Here is a 25,712-nt window from a genome sequence, read left to right as displayed (position 1 = left end):
CAATGTAAATATCATTCTAATGTCCAAGGACATAGCACACAAGATTGTTTGACACTAAAGAAGACAATAGAAGATATGATCCAAGAAAAACAATTGTGGTGCAGGAGAATGATGATCCAAACATTGTTAATGATCCCTTTCTAACTCATGACTCTGTGGATGTGAAACTCAGTGGCTAGCTTGTCAAGCTTAGACATTAAAAAGATATCTCTATCCTTACAAAGAAGAAGTCTTCGTAGTACAGTTTGTCATCATTTCAGTTATTTTGGTTATTTAAGGATTGTAAGCTAGATTTTATTATGTTTGTTTTGATAAGTCAATTTTTTTCCCTTTAATTTTGTACTATTCTAGTTAGTTTTATTTTTGATAATTTTTTTGTTATTTGAATTATGACGGGATTATAACCTTTAGTGAGGTTGACGTTTCGTCAAATAATTTTATCCTTTTAATTAATGAACTGTAATTTTTCATTTTTGTGTCAATTTTATTCGTTGAGTTTAGTTCTTCTTGTATATAATTCTTTCCATTCTATTTTTAGTAACATGATATATATGCGGAATATTTGGTTGGATCTTAAAAGTTTACCAATATCGAGGATCTAACGCACCAATCAAACTGAATATGGAAGAAAAACATTAGAGAAAATAGGTGAGGGATCAATTGAAGTCTAGCTTGAATGAAACTAAAGTAGTCCCTCTGGAAATTGTGAGAATGCTACGGACATAAAATTAGAAGAGCGCATCCTTTATAGAGAAAATATTTCACAAAAGTAGCTTTGTATATGAAAGGCATCTTAGTCAAGTGCCATACATATTCATTAATTCAAATATTGTAAATAGATATTGTATGATTTTCACTTCTTATTCTCAAATGCTTGCTTTGTACTTGACATTCTTGAGGATTGATATGACGAAGACATTTTTTTCTGCAACCCAAATATTCAATATCCTTTTCTAACCCTTTTGAGCCTTTAGTAATTTTTTTTCTTTTATTTCATACCCCTATTTTGGAATCAAAATGGAGTTTAAAGAAACAGAAGGGAAGTCCAAAAAAAAAGAAAAAAGAAAAAAAAGAAATTAATAGAAAAAAGATTAAAAAAGCAAAAGACCAAGAACCACAAGAGAACAATTTTTCCGAACTACGTTCGACTTGATTTTTATTTTGACAAGATACATAGGAAGCCTTATTCTAAGATTCGGTCCAATCAAGAAAAAAATCTAAAAATTCACCATCACAAAAACTGGGCAAAAAAAGAGTTTTTATTTTTTGCAAAAAGAATCGATTCCAAAAGTTGTAAGTTTTAACCCTGGTATAAGTATTATTTTTGAACTTTCATGCCCTCTTTTTTTTCTAACCTCTCCCAAAAGTCACATTACAATCCAAAGACAAACCTTTTGATCAATTATTTTAGAATGACAAGTCAAACAAGCTTTCACCGTTGATTATCATATAAGGAAAAGTATTATTTCACTTGCTTAAGGAGTAAAAAATAAAATAAAATTATTGGTGAAAATCCTCACGAACACAATAAGACATCATTTGACTTGAGGAAAAGTGGATAATGCGAGAGTCTTATCGGTGAAGACTTTCATGGGCACCGTAAGGCGATGGTGAGTGAGAGATGCACAAAATAAGAGAGCCTTATTGATGAAAACCCTAGCAGACACCGTAAGGAGCTCGAATGTTTTTCAAAAAATAAGAGAGACCTGTTGGTGAAAACCCTCTGGGGCACCACTAGTCAATGTGAGCAGTGAATTTGTAGAAGATAAAAAATAAAAGCTAGACATCAAATTATCGAAGTTTGACAAGAATGAAGTTTATATTGGTTGGAAACATCAAACTATTTAATCCAAAATACATATCATTATCATTGAGATTGGCTATCATATTCAAATGAGCCCTGTCTTTCCTTTGTTTTTCAAAAAGGACCTCTCTTGTTAAACATTGCTTCTTTTCATTTGGTACCACTTTATTTCTTTTGCTTTATTTTTTTGAGTCAGTTTTATTAAATCAAATAAGAAATTATTTCAAAATATTCTACCATCTCTCCAAAGAAAATTCTAGCTAGCGCATCAAAGATGGAGTAAATCAAGCAATAACATGCACGAAGAATTATTACAGTTGACTGAATATGAACAAATCATGAAATTGTAGTTGGATGCAACTCGGAAAAAAAGTAGAATGAGTACAAAAAATTAAAGTTGATTACGAGAGGCGAGGGTCGTCTAAAGTCAAAGACAAGGATCTTTGAGTATCTTTATCAACCACCGACGGAGTTAGTTTTTTATTGAATGAGGTGGAAGCAAAAACAATTCACCGAAAGGTCAAATCCACGAACCAACCACAACTATTAAAAGTAAAAAAAATCTTTGTTAAAAAGAAACAAAGCAATACACGAAGTTGTTCGCAAAAGAAGAGCACCATGAAAGGGAAGTTTCTCAATTCTTCACTTTTCCATCATTTTGGCATACAATTATATTGTTAATCTTCGTATTTTTTTTCCAACATAGGGAACAAACACCCAGTTTCATTTTGACCTCAGTAACAAAAACCCTAGTGGTATTTCAGAGAATAAACACCTTTTTATCTGTCATTTCTAGAAAAGAAATACCCTAATTTCATTTTTTGACCTTAGGAAACAAACTCCCTAGTAGTATTTTAGTGAACAAACACCCTTTTATCTTTCCTTTCTAGGAAAAAAAAACCCTAGTTGCATTTTTTGACCTTAGGGAACAAACACCCTAGTGGTATTTCAGGGAACAAACACTCTAGTTGTATTTTTTTACCTTAGGGAACAAACACCCTAGTAGTATTTCGGGGAACAAACACCCTTTTATCTGTCATTTCTAGGGAAAAACACCCTAGTTTAATTCTTTTGACCTTAGGGAACAAACACCCTAGTGGTATTTCAAGGCACAAACACCCTTTTATCTTTCATTTCTAGGGAACAAACACGTTAGTTACTTTTTTTGACCTTAGGAACAAACATCCTAGTAGTATTTCGAGGAACAAATACCTTTTTATCTTTCATTTCTAGGGAACAAACACCCTAGTTGCACTTTTTAACCTTAAGAAATAAACACCCTAGTGGTATTTCGAGGAACAAACACCATTTCATCTTTCATTTCTAGGGAACAAATACCCTACTGCATTTTGACCTTACGGAACAAACACCCTAGTGGCATTTTAGGGAGCAAACACACTATCATCTTTATTTATAGGGAACAAACAACGTAGTTCTATTTTGACCTTAGGGAACAAACACCCTAATGGTATTTTAGGAAAAAAATATCTTATTTGCATTTTAACCTTAGGGAAAAAACACCCCATTGATATTTTAGGGAATAAACACCCTATTACCATTCATTTCTAGGGAACAAATACCCTAGCTGCATTTTGACTTTAGGGAAATAATACCATACTGGTAATTCGGGGAACAAACACCCTCTTATCTCTCATTTTTAGCGAACAAACACCCTCTTATCTCTCATTTTTAGGGAACAAGCACGCTCTTATCTCTCATTTTTAGGGAACAAGCACCCTACTGCATTTTGACCTCAGGGAACAAACACTCTATTGGTATTTTAGGGAACAAACACACTATCATCTTTCATTTCTAGGAAACAAACTCCCGAGTTTCATTTTGACGTTAAGGAACAAACATCCTACTGGAATTTTCGGAGCAAACACCCAATCATCTTTCATTTCTAGGGAACAAACACCCTAAGTGTATATATGTCTTGCATATTTTTTGGTACAAATATTTTTCATTCATGCTAATAACAAATAAAACACTTTTGGGGCAAACTGGGACAAATATTATTTATACTAGTTTTTTATTAGAATTTAGTTTAGTAGGACTCTCCTACATAAAGAACTAGCAGGACCCTCCTGAAAATAGGACTAGTAGATTTCAATTTAAGTGGATCTTCACGATCAATGGAGCCACTTTATACAAGTCGAAAGCCATCGAAGGATGAATTGCAACAAAGCTCAAGTTATTCAGATTCTCGATTCAAATTTAAGCACTATTTTTTTTTCATACTTCCAAAATTTTCTTTAGTTTAAACTGGGGCAAAATGTTTTGTGCTATTGCTTTTGTTTGTTTTAATTTCAGGGATCCGATTGCAGAATAAGTGTCACGATCCAAGCCTAGGGCCTAGACGTGATATGGCGAATGATAAACCTAAAAGTACCATAAATAAGCCTCTTAGCATTCTTTTAGCCTTTCATAGGTAATGACAATAAATAAACAATCGAAAATCATAATAATAAATCTTCAACTTACATATGTACAACAATACCTCAAACGTTTAGATTTAATGGGTCTAAGACAAGTCCCTAGCTCATTCTCAATCATAACAGAAAGAAATGTCATAGTAAGTGTCTAAAGATCTCAACATATCATAAGCTAAAAAGATAAAGGAGTATTGTTCCCGAAATATGAGAACTCACTAAAATTAGTCTTTAAACGAAATCTCAACTAGCCACATGGAGGAGAACGAGGAGGAGAAATGGTCCCTACATGGTAATATCATGTAGCCAAAGTAGTATGCGTTAGTACTTTGAATGTACTAAGTATGTAAGCATGCATGAACATTGAGGAAATATTAAACCATTTATGTAATATGAAACATAATACAATGCATGCATAATAAATCATATAGATAATTTTTAAAATATTCATTTTATGGGGAAATGACCATAACCGACATTTAAGACTATGCGAGCTATTATATGGAATCCAACATAACCCCCTACGTTGATCGGAGAGACTACTTACTGGATAGAATTCCGTCAACTTCATTTATTTTTTTAACTTTAACTTTAAGGGATTTCATGGATCCATTAGCCTAATCCTAAAAGGGCTCCTATGTTGGCACATAGTTAATGAGACAAGGGGTTGTTACTAGGATTACCTTACCGAATCTCACCTCAATGCCCCATTCGGTGCTAAATCAATCTAGGGAATAGTTTAATACTTCAAAATAGTTTTAGTTTATAGCTTGAGAATTCAAAACATCACATTCAGTGGAATAGCTCATTAAAACATTTGGTGATTCAAATATGCAAGAATTATCCTCATAGCATAAATAATCCATCATTCATAGCATTTCATCATTTTTTAATTTTATAAGACTCCTTTTTTATCATAGACATTGCTTTCATAAATATTTATTTGGAGTCAAAGTTTTTAAGTCAAACTTCATTGAAAACATAGTAAACCTAGTTGGGTTCAAATCACTTCAACTTGCAAACATGTATGTAAATGAATATGCATAAATACTTTGAAATCCATTAATTAAAAATTATTCTTTAAACAACCCACCATGAATTTCAAGAACCTTTAAAAAGATAAATAGAGAAATTACTTGCAAACCATCAATTTATATATATGAAATCATGTTGTATCAAAATAGACCAATAATGATTAGTTTAACCATGATTAATGCTATTAAGTAAAAATAAGAATTACCCATAAGAAAACATTATTTGAAATCAAGAGATTTAGTTGAAAGAGTTTTGGACTGCATGGGTGACAAAAAAACCTATGGATAAACATCCACATACCTTAGAGTAAAGCTTAAAAATAAAATAAACATAATTTGTCATATAATCAAAATACTTAGGCATGAGAGTAGAAGGAATACTCTCATTGAAGCCTACATACCAGGAATCCGAAACGTTATTTTGAATCGAAGGACTTAATAAACACTTTTGAATTCTAGCCTTTTTTCCTCGCCGGAGCATTTTGTGTACTACTCGGAGTATATAAATTACCAGAATAGTATTTCTACACTACTAAGAACTAAAACTATATTTTTAAAATGAGTAAAAGAGTGTATAGACAGAAGAGTTGCATGAGAAAGCTTGATGAACAAAATAATTAAATAAGGTGGGTATTTATAGGTGTGAAGGAGGGACCTAACAATAATTAAAATAATTATAAAGAAAATAATCTGAAAATTTAATGGAAGATTTTGATGTCATGGTTGATGTCAAATGGATCTTGATTTTCCCATGGTTGGTGAGATGAACCTTCTTTTAACAAAATACCCTTTTTCGGAGCTTTGTTTGAATAAGATAACTTCCTCATTAGAATTTTGTGTCTTCATATAAATGTTTCTCTAGAAATATAATTTCATGTCGTTCAAGAATCAACCAATTTGGAGTATCCTACAGTGAGATATGAATTTTCTTCTACAAATACTCCATTTCATCACAACACCATATCTTGCAACAATTAATTTATTTGACCTACTTAACCTATGAAACTTAAAATACGGTCTTCATAAAAGTTGTAGGTAATGATGTTGGAGTTATTTAGAAAGTTGAATCACCTAATTTGGACCAACCTATGAAATGTTATGCCCAAAATACAGAAGAAGTATTATTTTCATCGAGAATTGGAACAACATATACAACGTTTTTAGAGGTTGTTACAATAAAGTCAATCTACAGTTCAAGCTCAGGATCTTATCTGGAGAGCCGTCAACTTTCAAGTTCATTTTTCAATTCAAATAGTAGGAGATCACCTTAAAAACAAGGTTAACGTCCAAGCTCAAGTAACAGAAGCACCGGGAGAACAAGTTAACCTTCAAGTTCGTTGAAATGAAAGTGGATATCTCACCACTTGAGAAGGCATGGAGACTCAAGTCAAGATTCAAGAGAAGCTACATAGATAGGATCTTCTACTTATATTTTCTTTAGGTTTTTTGTCTTTCAATTCCATGTTAAACAGTAGCCGCGAACTAGATCCTCGATAGGACCTCACTCGACTTCCAACTCATTATTCCATCTTCTTGAACTACACATGACCTAATTCCCTTATAAACCGGATATGTAGGTTGTCCAAAATCAGGACTCGGTCGCGTCTTTTTTCCATTCACATAAGAATTCGATCAAAACTTATCATGTTGTTTACTTCTTTGTTTGCAAACTCTTCGTGTTTTCAGTCAGAGGGGCAAACTGTAGACACGCAATTTTTGACCAAACCTGATATTTTATACCATTTAGTGCTTAAATATTTTTTATATATATCCAATTTAAATATTTTGATTTTGATTTTGATTTTTAGTAAGTTTATTTTTAAAAAATTTGAAAACTACAAAAATAGAGTCACATTTTAGTATAAAGTTTTGTTTTAAAGAAAATAAAATTTACAAAACATATATATGTTTTCTTTTAATTAAAATTTTAATAAATAAGTTAGTAATTCTTAGTTGTATTTTGATATTAGCCATTTAAAATTTCTTATATTTATTAGTTTATAATAGTTAGCTAATATTTATATATAAATTCTTTTTAAAAATGCCATTAACCAATTAAACCCATTACTCAACTGCACACGCACCCTATTATCCCAATCCTTCTAACCTATCCCCACATTTTCCTCACACAACTCCCTCACACCCTATCCTTATACACACGTGCATAAACATATATAACACAGACATAAACAAAAAGAAAGGGGATATCCACACAAACATACACAAAGAAAAACAAATTTAGCAACAACACAAACACACGCAACATAAGGAAAAAAACAAAAAATTGTCGCATAGTAAAAGAAAAATGAAAGAAAAAGTTAGAGGGAAATGAACAAAAAAAGAGCATCGCACGTCAAGTTTTGGTCCAAGTTTGAGTTTTTGGTAATGGTGTTCTTGTTATTATTGTCGCATAGTTTGTCGCACAGGTTGTTATTCGGTTCCTGTTGTAATGACCTTGAGGATCATTTTCAAAAAATTTGTGCGAAGTTACATTTTTACCCCTATCATTAGTTCCCCTAATTTTTATTGGCTCACTTTGTGTGGTTGAATATGTTAAGTGTTAATAGTCAGTGAATTGCCCAAATTCTTGAGTTTTATAGAGTTAAGACGTGAATAACAAGTGGTTTTCGGGACCAATTGGGCAAATTCCATCAGCTTCAGAACATGGAAATTGATATAAGAAAGTCGTCAAAGTCAGATTCGAGTTTGATATGTGAATTTGAGTTTTCAAGTTGGAAAGTTAGTTTTAAATGAGCTAAGTTTTACTTTAGTCAACAAATCGAGTTCAGAGACTCATATTAGATTTTTAATAATTCCAATGGTTTCGGGGAGTGATTCTAATGCTAAAAATTGCCTTGTTTTAACTTTTAGAGGTTCCTAGGGTATTTTGGATATTTCAAGTGCCGAAACTAGTTAAGTTGCGACTTATCAGATTTCGAGTCAAAGAGACCTTTAATTTAAATTATGATAACTCTATTGAGTCTGAAACATCGAATTTAGTCAGACTGCATATATGTTTTGTATGTACGGGTTTCTAAACGAATGTGAGGGTTCGATCAGAGATTTAGAAATTTGGTTTTGAGTTGTTTTTGTGTTGCAGGTGCAGGGGTCTGCTTAAGTAGACCAAGTTCTATAAAGAGAACCTTCACTTTAGCAAGACCCAATGCTTAAGCGAAGGGGCTCACTTAAGCAGGGTTTATGAAAGTGAACTAGGTTTACAAAAGCGAACCTCTGCTTTAGTGACCCTTTGGTCGCTTTAGTGACACCTAAGATGTCCAAAAATGGGCATTGGGTCTTTTCTTCTATATTTGATTTTCAAGAGCTTGGAGGGGCTATTTTGAGGTAGATTTTTAGAGAATTTGGTTTGGATAAGTATTTATAACCTAAATCCTTTGATTCCTTCCATTATCTTGTGATTTTACTTTGAAATTTAGGTTTTGAACTCAAACTTTGGAGGTTTTTCATAACATTTGAAATGGTGATTTGTACCTTATATCTTACTTTGTTTTTATAGGTTTTCACCCATGAACTGCAATTTTCGTGTAGAAGCTGATTTTGAAAATTCTAGATTTGACCTTTTTCCAAAATGATCAATTTTTGGACTATTTTACCCCAAGTCCTGAAACCTATCAATATGGGTGTCATTGGTCTCCTTATGACGTGTATGTTTTATTTTTGATAGTGGGTTATCATTTCGCATATTGAATTCAAAGTTTTATCATCCGATAGAGCATTCAAGTGCAGTTTCAGCAATTGAGGTAGGTTTGACTATACTTCTTAGGGATGAGTTAGGGTGATTAGTCAAATTCTATGTTATAAAATTTTGTATGGGGTCGTAGAGTATTTTGGGACAAATAATTTATATTGTGATGCCGATATGGGGGCTTATATGGGCTGTGAGCCTGTGTGGTGGCCTTATGTGATATTTTATCTGTGATTGGGATTGTGTAATCTATGACTTAACTGAGTAGATATGTGAAGAGATTATTTAACTTGTAATTCCTGTCTGAGGGGTTTAGTTGAGGGTTTTGAGCATGCCTAAGTATTGAGATGTTATCGAGAAAGGGGTAAACACTTAAATTGATATACTTTCTTCCCATTACTATCTATTAATGGTTAATACCATGCTTAGGTTAAGTTTTGAGAACTTTTGAACCTTGTACTACATGTTGAGTTAAATGTTACCTCCATGCCCTATATATTGTGATTGAATTCATCCTCATTCATACTATCATTGATCATTAGGAAGTTGAGAACTGTGGAAATCATTTTTGAGAAAGAAAGTGTGACATCTTTTGTGTCCTTGACTACGAGTAGGTGGCAAGTGGATTAGATATTAGTATCATGAGTCATTGTCCACGAGCTAGGTGGAGAAGTAGTAGATACATTGAGATTGTGATGAGGTATATTATCTGTGAGACCCCCATGGGTTTTTCTTGGTAGCATAGTTCGGCAAGTGTTTACGACAGCTTGTGCGATAACCTTTATCCCGCCATACCATCATATCATTATAATATTATGATACATTATATTGCATTGGTACTTGTGATTATTTTCTCTATTTTTTAAATTGTGATATTGAACTATATTTCTATTTTTATCTTATTTTACGTCGTTCTATATAAATTGCCGGCAGCGTAGTCGGAGAGGGATTTTTTTTGCTTACAGGTGGATGCATTCCTTTTATATTTCATAGTTTCTGATTAATTCCTTATACTCATTCAGTTAAACCTATTGAGTACATGTGGATTGTACTCACCCTTACTTTTGTGTTTCTTTTGATGCAGATCCTAGTTAGGGTATTCCTGGCCGCAGGTAATATTATCCTCTTGAGGATATTTACTATTCAGATCTGTGGTGAGATCTTGGGATCCAGATCGCCGCTAGTCCATCTTTTATTTATAGTCTTTTGTATATTCAGAGACTTATACCTTATATTCAGACTCAGATTTATATTTAGACGCTCTTAAACTTATGAAACCGGGTTTTGGGATAATTTCCGTTGTTGTTGTTTATTTTGTGTTTATTAGTGGCCTGACTTCCCTTTGGGAGTATTGTATGGTTTTAATTTTTATCTGACATATCGGGATGAGGTTTTGGTTGTGTGACATTATTACCACAACTTTTTGATCATGACAAATTGGTATCAAAGCGCTAGGTTCACTCATCTCATGAGTTAAAGAGTAGGGTTTCTAGTAAAGTCTTATAGATCAATACATAAATTTCCGTATTTATCTTCGAAGGCTACAAGATACTTTTTAGGATAAATTTCTTCTTTTGATTCCTTTCGTGCGAGTTATTAATATCAAGTGTTGTATATCTCTAATCTATTTCTTCTACACAGATAGTGAGGACTACCGCTAGAGCCACCGAGAATGAGGCTGAACCTGCTGCCTGAACCCCAATTCGTGGGCGAGGCATCGTAGAGGATGCAGTGGAGTTAGAAGATGAGGCTGAGTAAGGGGAGAAGAACCTGCTCATGGCCGAGCTAGAACCTGCTCTGACTACTATTATTTTTCTACGTACTTTAGGCTCTCCTATCAGTTGGTGCTACGCCACCAGTTCAGGGGCCTAGGATTGAGTTTCAGACTCTAAGATCTTCTTTTGTGCCTCTTATCATACCCTTGAGATTTGCAGATCCACTAGTTTCTGCTAGTGTTGCCATGTCGGTAGTTGAGCAGAAGAGATTCAAGATATTTGTTCGATAGGCACCTCTCATATTTGATATATGGCCGGGGATAAGGCTTATGATTTTTTGACTGAGTGCCAAGACTGGTTATTCAACCTGGGTATTCTTGAGGCACATGGAGTGGCGTACACTTCGTATCAGTTTACAAGGGTGGCCAAGAAGTGGGGGAGATTGATATTGCATGTAGGCCAGCTGGTTCCCCTGTGATAAATTAGAAGATATTTTTAGAGATGTTTCTTGAGAGGTTTATGCCTTATAGCCTCTATGTTTAGTGTAGATATGAGTTTGATAGATTAGAGAAGGGCTCCCTATCCGTATCTGAGTACGAGGCTCACTTCAATGAGCTGTCTCGTTATACCATGTCTAGTATTCCCACTATGTTTGAGTGGATCCGTAAGCTAGTGAAAGGATTCACGTGTTATATTTAGAAGGCTACAACTTCCTTTGTATTATCCAGTGGTAGCTTCCAGAGTGTTATTGACCATGCTAAGATGATATACAGCATTCGACCAGATAGACAAGAAAGGGCAAAGAGATTTCGTTGGTAGGGTCAGCTTGGTGGTTACTATTCTAGAGGAAGAGAGTATTTAGGTTTAGGTACCCATGGTTATCAGGAAAGACCAGTCTAGGCAGCTATTTACGGCTTAGATGGTACAGGTGGATCGATATTGGGTCAGAATAGTTATAGTGGTTCTTTGGGCTCAAGAGAACATATTGACACTTTTGGTTATCCTCCACGCAGTTTAGGACCTCAAAGATGCTTTGTATGCGATGATTTTGGGTACAAGGCCCAAAATTACCATAGACGTGCTCTTTCTACTAGATAGCCTGGGATACCGGCTATTTGTCTTACCTCCACTCCAGCCACGCGAGGTACTACATAGGGAACTAGAGATGGCACCAAGGGTGAAAATGGTGGATCTAGAGGTGGTATGTATGGTGGATTGCGAACTAGAGGCGACCGTCATCTATGCTATACTATACCATAAAGATCTGATGTAGAGGCCTTTAATGCAGTTATTACAGGTATTATTTCGATTTGCCAGCATCTTGCTTCAATATTATTTGATCCAGGGTCTACCTATTCTTATGTGTGGACCAATTTTTATGTGAGTAGTAATTATGTGTGTGAGCCTCTTACCATGCCTATTTCTACCCTGGTAGTAAGTCCTTAGTGGTGGATCGGGTAAATCGAAGGGTGTGGTGTGGTGCTTGGTGATATTTTTGGGTAGAGAGATGCATGCAGACTTGATTTTATTAGACATACTTGATTTTGATGTGATATTGGGTATGGACTGGCTATATCCTTATCATGCTATATTAGATTATTATGCAAAGACTGTGACTTTGCTTGTCCCAATTTTCCTAGCTTGGCGTGGAAGGGTAATTCGAGTTCGTATCCAAAGAGGGTGATATCTTGTATTCATTTTCTTCTTCTTATGGATAAGGGTTACTTGTGCTCATGTACGCGATCTCACTATAGACTCACCTCCTTTAGAGACTACGATGGTAGTGAGAGAGTTTATGGATATGTTTCCCAAAGATTTTCCAGGTGTTCCTTATGACCGTGATATCAATTTTGTGATTGATTTGGAGCTGGGCACCAAGCCCATCTCTATTTCTCCTTATCGGATAACTCTAGCCGAGTTGAAGGAGTTGAAAGAACAGTTGGAAGATCTATTGAAAAAGGGGTTTATTCGTCCTAGTATATCTCCGTGGGGTACACCGATCTTATTTTTGAAGAAGAAAGATGATACAATGAGGATATGTATTGACTACCGATAGTTGAACAAGGTCACCTTTAAGAACAAGTATCCTCTTTCTCGCATTGATGATTTATTTGACCAGATTTAGGATGCATCGATGTTCTCCAAAATTGATTTGAGGTCGGGTTACCATCAATTGAGAGTTTGAGAATATGATATCTCGAAGACAGCTTTTAGGACTCGTTATGGGCAATATGAACTTATACTTACGTCCTTTGGGTTGACTAATCCCCTGGCTACTTTTATGAAGTTGATGAACTGGGTATTGTGGCCTTATTTGGACTCATTTATGATCATGGTTATTGATGAAATCTTTGTTTATTCCAAGAATAAGGCGGATCATGTTCATCACTTAAGGACAGACCTTTAGAGAGAGGTGAACTTATATGCAAAATTCTCCAAATGTGAGATTTGGCTCGAGTCTGTGGCATTATTGGGTCATGTGGTGACCAAGAATGGTATTATTGTTATATCCCGTACTTCTGTACCTTGAGATGTGTTCTTAAGCTTCTTGAAAATTGCCATGTGATTCTTATTATCTATCACGTTACCAAATAACTCTAAGGAAGGGAGGATGTGATGCCCTGTGATAGTGAAGGTTGGAAATAGAGTTATAAGTATTTGAAAGGAGTTGGAGGCCAACTAACAAATCATGGAACTGGACTTGCTTGCATAAGCTACTAATTTAGAAGTCCTACACACTTAAGCTACTTGAGTATACGTCGAGCTTAAGTAGCAAGGAGTGCATAGGCTCTTGAAGTAAGACAAGAGTACAAGCTCACGAAAGAGAAATATGGAAATGACGCGCCTACTGGAAGTGAGTAGGTGATGCACCTACTTGGAAAAGTAGGTGATGCACCAACTTAGGGTCAAGTAGGTGATGCAGCAACTTGGGGTGGACCCCACTGCCATATGGCAACATATGATTGGTCGCATGGGTTGAGGTGGCACCCTAAGAGGCAGCCACGTGTCATCCTAGGGGTCTGCCATGTGGCATCTTCTAAAGAGGTACATATATATATATATATATATATATATATATATATATATATATATATATATATATATATATATATATATATATATATGTATGTGTGTGTGTGTGTTAAGTGACTCTTAAGTTCAGTTTCTATCCAAAAAAAACTCAGCCAAAATAGAGAAAAACGTGAGAGAAAAGAAGGAGGCAGCCATGGCTTGAAAGAGTTCAAGGTAAGTTTTCCAAAGTTTTCCTCCGTGAATTAATTATCTATGGTGTTACTCAAGCACGTGGAGATGTATATATGTATATATATGTATATGATGATGACTAAGGAGTCGTTTCTGTAACCTTACGCTTAGAAACTTGAAAGAAAGTTGAAGGAAAAACTTAAAGGGCCAAGCTAGAGGGGCTATGGGTTTGAGGCCAAGAAAGGTAAGGACCGAGTTTAGTTCCGTGAATTAATTATATAAGGTATCCCGTGGTCATATAATTATGTTTTATAATATAAAATTCCAATTTGGTTCAGCGGAAAAGTGACACAAACAGTCCACCCCAATTCAGCATACCAAGAAGTTTCCGAGATGCAGTTTTGGCATGCTTTGGCCAATTTCGGGTAAGGTGAGACCTTTCCCTTCAAATTGGGGTTTTTGGTGTTTTTAGGAAATGTATTATATGTTGTTTAAGTGGCTTGAAATGTGAAAACATCATAGAAATGCTTGACGTTCGAAACAAACTAAATTGGAGTCGCTATAGTTGAATTATCGTCGAAGTAAAGTGTTGTGCTTGTGGTGTACTGCTGCAGGTGTGTGGGGGTTTTTGCAGGGACTAAATTTTTTCTAAAAGGGGTGTGGGTGCTTCTCGTTTCAGCCACAATACCCCTCATTTTGTATAATTAAAGGCTTTGCGAAGTAAAGACTAGAAACCCTATTTTGATAATGTAATTTTCAACAAGTGGTTTGGAGCTTGTGTTGTGTAATGTTGCCATGTTTTATTTATATATATGCTGCAGGGTGTAGTTTTTGGTTGTCTGAAGTGATTAGGGATATAATTGGAAATTAGGATAGGGCATGTTATAGGGGAGTGCTGCCCAATTTTCGTTAACATCTTAACTAATTAAAGAACTAGTCGAGGAGACGAACAAGGAAATAGATTCCATGAATACTAAGGTACAATTTAAGATGCTGTAAAGTCAAGAGTGGTTGATATTCATATTACTTCCGTATTGAATAGGTTCAAAGGACGACGAGGCGAACGTGACAAGGAGTAACTCATAAGAGGTATGTGAAGCTTTCTTTTGGCATGTTTTTTGCATAAGTATGTAAAGCTATTCTTCTCTTATTTTGGCATGTCTTAGACGTAAGTAATGAACGATATGTATATGAGCTTGGGATAATTCCATTCATAAATTCCAAGCATGAACCATGAGTTTCATTCACCTCGTGACGTTAGAACTCCTGTGATAATTGAGTTGTTGCCCTTTTAGGGCTTCTATATGATGGAAGGTAGTATGTGTAAAACTTGTCTCTTCTTCCCTTTGGAATGTCTTAAATGTAAGTGAATTGAGATATTTTATGAGTGTAGAGGCAATTCCAGTTGTAAGTTCCAAGTATAACTCGTGACTTGTGTTCACTCCTAAATGCTAAAACTCTTAAGGTAGTTCAACTACGACCCTTGAGCCTTCTATAGGCTGACTAGTGATGGGATGTGTAAGCTCTTATACCTAGGGGCTCTTGCACATGCTTTATGGTGATATATGAGGGATGTTTGGTATGTTACAGAGTTTTACGTGCATATATATGCATTGTTATGCATTATACGGATCGGGCCATCGTACCTCGGCATTATTATGTATTATATGGATCGGGCCATCGTACCTCGGCATGATCATGTAACATATGGATCGGTCCATCATAACGCAGCATTATCATGTGACATATGGATTGGGCTATCGTTCCTCGGTATTATTATCATTATTATATGATATATGGATCGGGCCATCATTCCTCAGTAGGTACTTGATATATATATGGATCGGGTTGTACGTTCTATAGCGCTAATAGCATATATATGCCTATCATGATAGATGATGTGTTTGTAATACCAAGTCCTCGAGCGGGCTGAATACGGTACGTGATAATGGTATACAAGACTTTATTTTATGAGGTGCAGGTACAGTACCCTATTTAATTCTATACTTGGTTTCCTGCATCCCTGTTTCAGTTGTTATCTCAGTTATATTATGCTTATATACTCAGTACATGTATCGTACTGACCCCCCTTTCTTCGGGGGGCTGCGTTTCATGCCCGCAGGTACAGATGTTCATTTCAGAGATCCGCCAACTCAGGATTTCCGCTCACCTATGATTGGAAGTGCTCCACTATTCTAGAGCCTAGTTTTTTTGTACTGGTCCTCCGATGTATATATGTATTTTTTTATTCAGGAGTACGACGGGGGCCCTGTCATGCCATATGTTATTGTACTATTCTTAGAGGAATGTAGACATGTATGTGTGGGTTGTTCATGAGTTTATTTCGGTTGTGCCTATACGGCACGTTGTAAATGTTTTTACATTATGGTAGCTTTGTCGGCTTGCATTCTCTTTCATGATATGATACAAATGAAGGAGGCTACATGAACATGAAAAAGTTTTAACCCATTGAGGTTTTTGTGAGTAGTATCACATTATACATAGTCTAATTTGACTAAAGTTGATAGGTAGGTACACGGGGGTCTAGGTCGGACTCCAGTCGCAGCCTACGGGGTTGGGTCGTGACAGAAGTTGTATCAGAGCAGTTTGTCTTCGGAGTGTCTATAAACCGTGTCTTGTAGATTCTTGTTTATCGATGTGTTGCATGCCACATCTATAAACATGAGGCTACAGGACATTTAGGATGTTACTCTTCTTTTATATCTAAAGATAGTGCGATAGAGACGAGTCATAGGAAGTGAAATTCCTTATACTAACCTCTGATTTTAGCAGAAGGACAACATTGATAGAAAAAAGTGACTGATGATATTGGAAGTTACCAAGCACGCAGGTAAGCCAAGGCATAAAAGATATGTGCCAGGTAAGGTATTGAAGTATGATTGAAATATAAAGTTGAAAACTGAAAGAAAAGTAGATAGGGAAGTGTAACAGATGCAGTTCGAAGTTGGACATATGAGGTAAGTCCATCATTTTTATACTATTGTTGATATTGAAAGCCCTATGTGACTGCGATATGAGGTGATATTGAAAGCCTTGTGTGGCTATGATGTGAGATGAATATATATGTTGGCCCTGTGAGGCATTATTGATATTTCCTGTGTGCAGGTTTTGGGGACAGTTAAGAAATATAGAGGAAACTCTACCGAAATTCTCCCAGAATAGGAAAAGGAAATAATAAGATTCGGCAAGAAAAGGAAACTTAGCCCAAACTACATTAGAACTTATCAAATTTCTCGTAAGATATACGATGTTACTTGTAAATTAAACTTACCACCTTATTTGGAAACCATACACCCAGTCTATCAGATATGGATGCTTTGTAAATGTAATAGTGATCCACCAAGAGTATGTCCCATAAATGAAGTCCATGAAATGGAAGAGTTATCCTACGAGGAGAAATTTATCGCCATCTTGGATTGGCAAATTAAAAAGTTGCGAACTGAGGACATGACTTCCGTCAAAGAAGTGTGGCAAAATAAAAACAAAAGGGAGGGGATGACCTGAGAAGTTGAAAAAGAGATCGAGGAAAGATACTCATAATTTTTCCCTATATCCAAGGGTAATCGGAACTCCTAAATGGAGCAGATGGCGACTATTATAGAAAACGCCCAAAATCTCCCTTAAACCTTTAAGACAAGTTAACATTCGAGGATGAATGTTCTCAAGGAGGGAAGGATTTTATATCCCGTACTTCTGTACCTTGAGATGTGTTCTTAAGCTTCTTTAAAATCGCCATGTAATCCTTATTATCTATCACGTTACCAAATAACTCTAAGGAAGGGAAGATGTGATGCCTCGTGATAGTGAAGGTTGGAAATAGAGTTATAAGTATTTGAAAGGAGTTGGAGGCCAACTAACAAATCATAGAACTCAACTTTCTTGCGTAAGATACTAACTTAGAAGTCCTACACACTTATGCTACTTGAGTATACATCGAGCTTAAGTAGCAAGGAGTGCATAGGCTTCTGAAGTAAGACGAGATTACAAGCTCACGAAAGAGAAATAAGGAAACTACGTGCCTACTCGAAGAAAGTAGGTGATGCACCTACATGGAAAAGTAGGTGATGCACCTACTTAGGGTCAAGTAGGTGATGCAGCATCTTGGGGTGGACCCTACTGCCACATGGCAGCACCTGATTGGCTGCATGGGTTGAGGTGGCACCCTAGGAGGCTTCCACGTGTCACCCTAGGGGGCTGCCATATGGCACCTTCTAAAGAGGTATATAAATATATGTGTTAAGTGACTCTTAATTTAAGTTTCTATCCAAAAAAACTCAGCCAAAATAGAGAAAAACATGAGAGAAGAGAAGGAGGAAGCCATGGCTTGAAAGTGTTCAAGGTAAGTTTTCTAACATTTTCCTCTGTGAATTAATTATCTACGGTGCTCCTCAAGCACGTGGAGATGTATATATGTATATATATGTATATGATGATGACTAAGGAGTCTTTTATTTAGCCTTATGCTTAGAAACTTGAAAGAAAGTTAAAGGAAAAACTTAAAGGGCGAAGCTAGAGGGGCTATGGGTTTGAGGACAAGAAAGGTAACGCCCGAGTTTCGTTCCATGAATTAATTATATAAGGTATCCTGTGGTTATATAATGATGTTTTATAACATAAAATTCTAATTTGGTTCAGCGGAAAAGTGACACAAACAGTCTCCCCCAATTCAGCATACCAAGAAGTTTCGGAGATGCAGTTTTGGCAAGCTTTGGCCAAATTTCCGGTAAGGTGAGAACTTTCACTTCAAATTGGGGTTTATGGTGTTGTTATGAAGTGTATTATATGTTGTTTAAGTGACTGAAAATGTGAAAACATCATAGAAATGCTTGACGTTCGAAACAAACTAAATTGTAGTCGCTATAGTTGAATTGTCATCGAAGTAAAGTGGTGTGCTTGTGGTGTACTGCTGCAGGTGTGGGAGGGTTTGTTGAAGGGACTAATTTTTTTCTAAAAGGGGTGTGGGTGTTTTTTCTTTCAGCCACACGACCCCTCGTTTTGTATAATTAAAGGCTTTGCGAAGTAAAGACTAGAAACCCTATTTTGATATTGTAATTTTCAGGAAGTCGTTTGGAGCTTGTGTTGTGTAATGTTGCCATGTTTTATGTGTATATATGCTACAGGGTATTGATGTTGGTTGGCTGTAGTGATTAGGGATATAATTGGAAATTCGAATAGGGCATGTTATAGGGGAGGGGCTACCCAATTTTCGTTAACGTCTTAACTAATTAAAGAACTAGTCGAGGAGACGAACAAGGAAATAGATTCCATGAATACTAAGGTGCAACTTAAGATGCTGGAAGTCAAAAGTGGTTGATATTCATATTACTTCCATATTGAATAGGTTCAAAGGACGACGAGGCAAATGTCACAAGGAGTAACTCATAAGAGGTATGTGAAGCTTTCTTTTGGCATGTTTTTTGCATAAGAATGTAAAGCTATTCTTCTCTTACTTTGGCATATCGTAGACGTAAGTAATGAACGATATGTATATTATCTTGGGGTAATTCCATTCATAAATTCCAAGCACGAACCATGAGTTTTATTCACCTCGTGATGTTAGAACTCTTGTAATAATTGAGTTGTTGCCCTTTTTGGGCTTCTATATGATGGAAGGTAGTGTATGTAAAACCTGTCTCTTCTTCCCTTTGGAATGTCTTAAATGTAAGTGAATTGAGATATTTTATGATTGTAGAGGCAATTCCAGTTGTAAGTTCCAAGTATAACTCGTGACTCGTGTTCACTCTTAAATGCTAAAACTTTTAAGGTAGATGAACTACGACCCTTGAGCCTTCTATAGGCTGACTAGTAATGGGATGTGTAAGCTCTTATACCTAGGGAATCTTACACATGCTTTATGGTACATATAAGGGATGTTTGGTATGTTACACAGTTTTATGTGCACATATATACATTATTATGCATTATACGGATCGGGCTATCGTACTTTGGCATTATTATGCATTATATTGATCGGGCCATCGTACCTCGGCATCATCATGTAAGATATGGATCAGGATGTCGTATCGTGACATTATCATGTGACATATGGATTGGGCCGTTGTTCCTCGACATTATTATCATTATTATATAATATGTGGATCGGGTCATCGTTCCTCATCAGGAACTTGCTATATACATGGATTGGGTAGTACGTTCCACAGCACTAATAGCATATATATGCCTATCATTATAGATGATTTTTTTGTAACATCGAGTCCCCGAGCGGGCCAGATACGGTATGTGATAATGGTATACAGGACTTTATTTTGTGAGGTACAGGTAGAGTACCCTATTAAATGCTATACTTGGTTTCTTACATTCCTATTTCAGTGGTTATCTCAGTTATGTTATGCTTATATACTCAGTACATGTATTGTACTAACACCCCTTTCTTCAAGGGGCTGCGTTTTATGCCCACAGATATAGATGTTCATTTCAGAGATCCACCAGCTCAGGATTTCCGCTCACCTATGATTGGAGGTGCTGCACTATTCCAGGGCCTAGTTTTTTTGTATTGGTCCTTCGGTGTATATATGTATTTGTTTATTCAGGGGTACGGCGGGGGCCCTGTCCCATCATACATTACCATACTATTCTTAGAGGTCTGTAGACATATATGTGTGGGTTATTCATGAGTTTATTTCGGATGTGCCTATACTGCATGTTGTAAATGTTTCTACGTTATGGCAGCCTTGTCGGCTTGCATTATCTTTCATGATACGATATGAATAAAGGAGGCTATATGAACATGAAAAAGTTTTAACCCATTGAGATTTTTATGAGCAGTATCACATTATACATAGTCTAATTTGACTACAGTTGATAGGTAGGTACACGAGGGTCCTGGTCGGACCCCAGTTACAACCTACGGGGTTGGGTCATGACAATTATGGTCGATCTGGCCAAGGTGGCAGCGGTTCGTGATTAGGTTAGGCCTACTTCAGCTACCAAGATTCAGAGCTTTACTAGGTTGACAACATATTATCACCGATTTATTTAGGGATTCTCCTATATCGAAACCCCATTGACTAGGCTAAATCAAAATACCTTTGCATTTTAGTGGACTGATGAGTGCAAGGTGAGCTTTCAAATGGTCAAGAAGTTATTGACTTCAACACCTATTCTAGCCTTACTCGAGAAGGGTGTGGCCTTTATTGTGTTTTGTGATGCATTAGAGTAGGCTTGGGTGGTGTATTGATGCAAAAGGGTAGATTTATAGCTTATTCTTCTCTACGATTGAAGGTGCAGGAGAAAAGCTATCCTACTCATGATGTAGAGTAGGCGCCAGTGATGTTTGTTCTGAAGTTGTTGAGGCACTATCTCTATGGCATGTATTGTGAGGTCTATACTGATCACTGTAGCATTATGTATATCGTTTCTCAGCCAAATCTGAACATGAGGCAGCATAGGTGGTTGGAGTTATTGAAAAACTATGACATCACCATTCTTCATCATCCAGGCAAAGCTAACGTGATAGTAGATGCCCTAAGTCCCAAAGCATTTAGTATAGATAGTTTGGCCTTCCTTAAGGCGGATGAGAGACCCTTGTCTTTAGATAGTTAGTCTGATTTGATATTTTTATACATCATAGTATTTTGTCCTTTGATGAGTGCTGAAGCGAAATCAGCCTTCTTTCATCTTAAGGGAGTTTTGAGGATTATTGGTCGCATTTATGTGCCCAAAATTGGTGATTAGGTATGTATGATATTGGAGGAGGCTCATTTTTCTAAGTATTCAATTCACTCAGGAGTGGCAAAGATGTTTCATGACTTGAAAACACACTATTGGTGGTGTGGAATAAAGAGAGACATTGTAGATTTTGTGGCTAAGTGTTACATCTCGCACTTTTGCGCATTTGGAAAAAACAATTTACTTGCAAGGAAAGAGGTTATGAGTTATTTTATTTAATACCGGTGTAATGTTCAAGAAAACATTGAGGTGGAAATACGGAGGAAGGCCGAGGGAAAAATTTATGTGGAATTCTTTTTGGAAATTAGTTTGGGAATTACAAAAGTGAAATACATAAGTTTGGGCTACAAAGGAATAATTATAAGAAAATTGAGGCCCAAAACAAGAAATGGCCCAAATTTTGGAAATTGAGTTCATTAATTAGGAAGGCCCATTACCCTTTTACTATCTATTTATATATATTTCTAGTTTGCTAGAAACTTCAAGAAGTAGAAAAGTCTAAAAGATGACTTAGTAGTCATCTTGTTTCCTATTTCTAGAATTCTCAAGAAACTTGGAGAAAAGAGGGGAAAAAATAAGAGAGGAAAATTGGAATAGCTAGGGATTTTATCCCTTGAAATCTTGTTCCAAAATTAATTCTTCTAATATTCCAAGCAAGTTGAAGGCCCTAATCAGCATAGAGAGATTGTTGGAACAAGAAGGCTATTCATTCTTGCAAGGCACAATTCTAGCAAGTTGAAGAACTAAGTGGAAAAGGTAAGGTTTCAATCTTCTCTATTTTTTTATGGATGGTTGGTATATGTTGTAGAGTGAAGAAATGGATGAAGTATATGAAAATATGTATGTGGGTGTTGGCCGTGTATGTGATATTGTGTGGAAAGAATAGATTAATTTTATGTAGTATGTGGTTGTTGTTGCAAGGTATAGGAATGGATGGAAAATTCATGAAAATATGCATATAGTTGTTGTGGCCGAATATGGGGTGGTTTGGCAAGTTATGGTGAATTGATTCTATTTAGTATTTTAGTTATTGTTATGGATTCTATGTTGCTAAGAAAAGCTTAAGGATCCTTATAAAGTTGTAGTAGTTGGAGACTTGTTTTAGAAGTTTGTAAATTTTTTATAATGTTCTTGCATATATGGAAGCTAATATTGTTAGTATGATGTGGTTAGTGTGTAAATTATTGGGTTGTGGTAATTGAAGGATTAGATTGTTATTGTTCTTATTGGAATTGGAAGGTCTTGGAGAAAGTAGTATATTGATTTGGTATGATTGTTGGTAAATTGACCGAGTCGAAATCTCGGATTGTTGTTGATAAAATTGGCCGAGTTAGATTCTCGGGGATGGTGTATTTACAGGGGAAGTGCTGTCGAAATTTCGGTAGACAAAATGTTAGTTTAGAATGAGGTTCTTGGATACCTATAGCTAATGTTGGCATTCATTAATCTTGTTATAGATTTTGGGAAAGCCAAGAGTTAAGTGGGATTGACTAAGGAAGCAGACAAGGTATGTAAGGCTTACCCTTTTCTTTTTCAAGGCATGATTCCGATGTTATGGTTTCATAAGTGCTTTCATATATTCTTTGTTTTCAAAAGCTAGGTGTCAATGGTCCCAAGGAAATGACTACTTTTTCCTATAACCCGTCAATGTTTTCCAAAATGTCTATAGTTTCCCAAAACAAAGGTTTACAATATTACAAGCTTTTATGGCAATGACGATGGATATGTTTTATAACGACATTGATAATGTCGAGGATGAGAATATGTCTATGATGGCTATGATAAGAACGGCTTCATGTATCTAAGGTTTACCCTTCTTTCTCTTGACATGTTTTGACATAAGTATATAGAGCTACTCTTTCTTTTGGGCATGGTTTTTATGAAATAAGTAAATGACATTTTATACAATTTCAAGGAAGTCTTATTCGTAGAGCCACTAGGATGGACAATTTTCTTGAGTTTCCAAAGGATATTTTCTCGTGCTTAGATACGCGTATATGATTTCCATATTTTTATTTTGATATAATTCATGATAATTTTCAAAAGATACTTGACATGACTCTTATCTTGATTTTGAATCATAGCTCATTCCGATTTTTTTTACGAGTCTTGAAAATTGGTCCTATGCGGATATGTATACGATTTGACGTCTTATGAGGTTGTGACCTTATTCTACGTTCTCTTAATATTACTTTCGTTGATAGTCTCATCCTATAATAATTGTTCCTTCAAGGTGAGACAAAGCGACCGTGATTAATTCATAATATAATCGGAGGTTACCGACCTTCCGTCACTCCGATAGATACATGACTTTCGTTGAGCTCTCCTGCATGCTGTCTATATGTATATGTATATGTATATGTGGGATATGGGGAGGTGTATATGTGGCGCTATAGACGCATTCCCACCTGATCAGTTGGAGTAATTTTCATCCTGGATGCGGGATGCCCGGACGCGGGACATATGTGGGCACGCCGACGTTGTTCGGTGATATGACTTCTATTTTCTATGAATATGAAAAAGAAATGTTTTTTATGATAAGACAAGCATGCATGGCATCCGTCCTAAAAGGGCACTCATATGTACAGGTTACTCTCTTATCTCATTATATGCTCTATGATTCTATGATATGGTTATTCATACCCTATGTTCTCTTTTATGCTGATTTTTATGCGTTACATACTCGGTACATTGCTCGTATTGACGTCCCTTCTTGTGGACGCTGCGTTTCATGCCACGCAGGTAGGCAGGCGGACGAGTTCGGTCCTTAGGAGCTCTACTAGCAGTACACCAAGAGCGCTCCAGTTGTTTCGGAGCTTCATTTTATCGGTACTAGTTTTGTGTATATATTTGGGCACGGCAGAAACCGGCCCTCCTTATGGTCATATGTATCTTGTTTAGAGGCTCATAGACAGATATGTAAAGCTAGATGTTTTGCAACCTTGTTCGTCGCTATGTAATATATTAGCAAAGTCTGTTGACGCATGGTTATAATTATGCTATTAGCAATGGTACCTCTCATTCGGCCCACTCAGTAGTAAGAATAGGATACGTATAGTAGGTGCTCGGAATAACACTTTCGGGTACCCGTCGCGGCCCTGGTTGGGTCGTGACAAAGTGGTATCAGAGCAGGCGGTCCTAGGAGTTATCTACGAGCCGTGTCCAGTAGAGTCCTGATTATGGGTGTGAAGCGCGCCATACTTATAAACAGGGGGCTGCAGGGCATTTAGGAAATATGATCTTCTTTGTACTCTAGATCGTGCGATAAAGCTATGTTACTAGGTTTCTATGTCCTCCTCTTAATCCTGTCTTATGGTTTCAGTAATGCCGGTGAAGAGGAAAGCTATGGCGGCCCTTATGGACAAGACGGTGGATGGGAGAAGAGTTGAGCGAGAGCCACCAGTGGAGGTAGAAGAAGGTGAGTCTAATAACGAAGCTTCTCCCCAGACTTCTCATGCTCTCCCCAGGTCGGCAGAGCAAGAAGGAGCCCCAGTTCTAGCTCCAGTACCTCCAGTTCCGCCGCCAACAACTTCGGGCCAGCAGATAACAGAGGCTATTCAGTTGCTGACCCAGTTAGTTGCCGCACAAGCTCAGCGGCAAGGTGAGGGCCATGGAGATAGGACGGTGAGTGCGAGAGCCCGAGATTTTATCAACCTAAAACCACCAGAATTTTATGGATCAAAAGTAGAGGAAGACCCGCAAGGTTTCATAGATGAGATGCTAAGAACACTAAGGATAATACATGCTTCAGATACCGAGTCAGTGGAGTTAGCTTCATATAGATTGCGGGATGTGGCAGTCGAATGGTATAATAATTGGATATCTTCACGGGGAGAAAATGCACCTCCCCCGGTCTGGCAGGAGTTCACTGAAGCATTCCTGCGACATTACTTACCACCGGAGATTCGACGGGCTCGAGCAGATATGTTCTTGAATCTTAAGCAAGGAAATATGAGCGTCCGGGAATATAACCTCCGTTTTAACTCCTTGGCCAGGTATGCCCCAGCCATGGTGGCTGATATGGGAGATTGTGTACATCCGTTTGTGAGTGGGTTGGGACCACATTTAGTTAAGGAGTGCTTGACGGCTTCACTCCAGGATGGGATGACT

This window comes from Solanum dulcamara, chromosome 3, assembly GCF_947179165.1.
Source record: "Solanum dulcamara chromosome 3, daSolDulc1.2, whole genome shotgun sequence".
Lineage (NCBI taxonomy): Eukaryota > Viridiplantae > Streptophyta > Magnoliopsida > Solanales > Solanaceae > Solanum > Solanum dulcamara.
The sequence above is the reverse complement of the archived record's forward strand: the minus strand, read 5'-3'. Positions refer to the sequence as shown.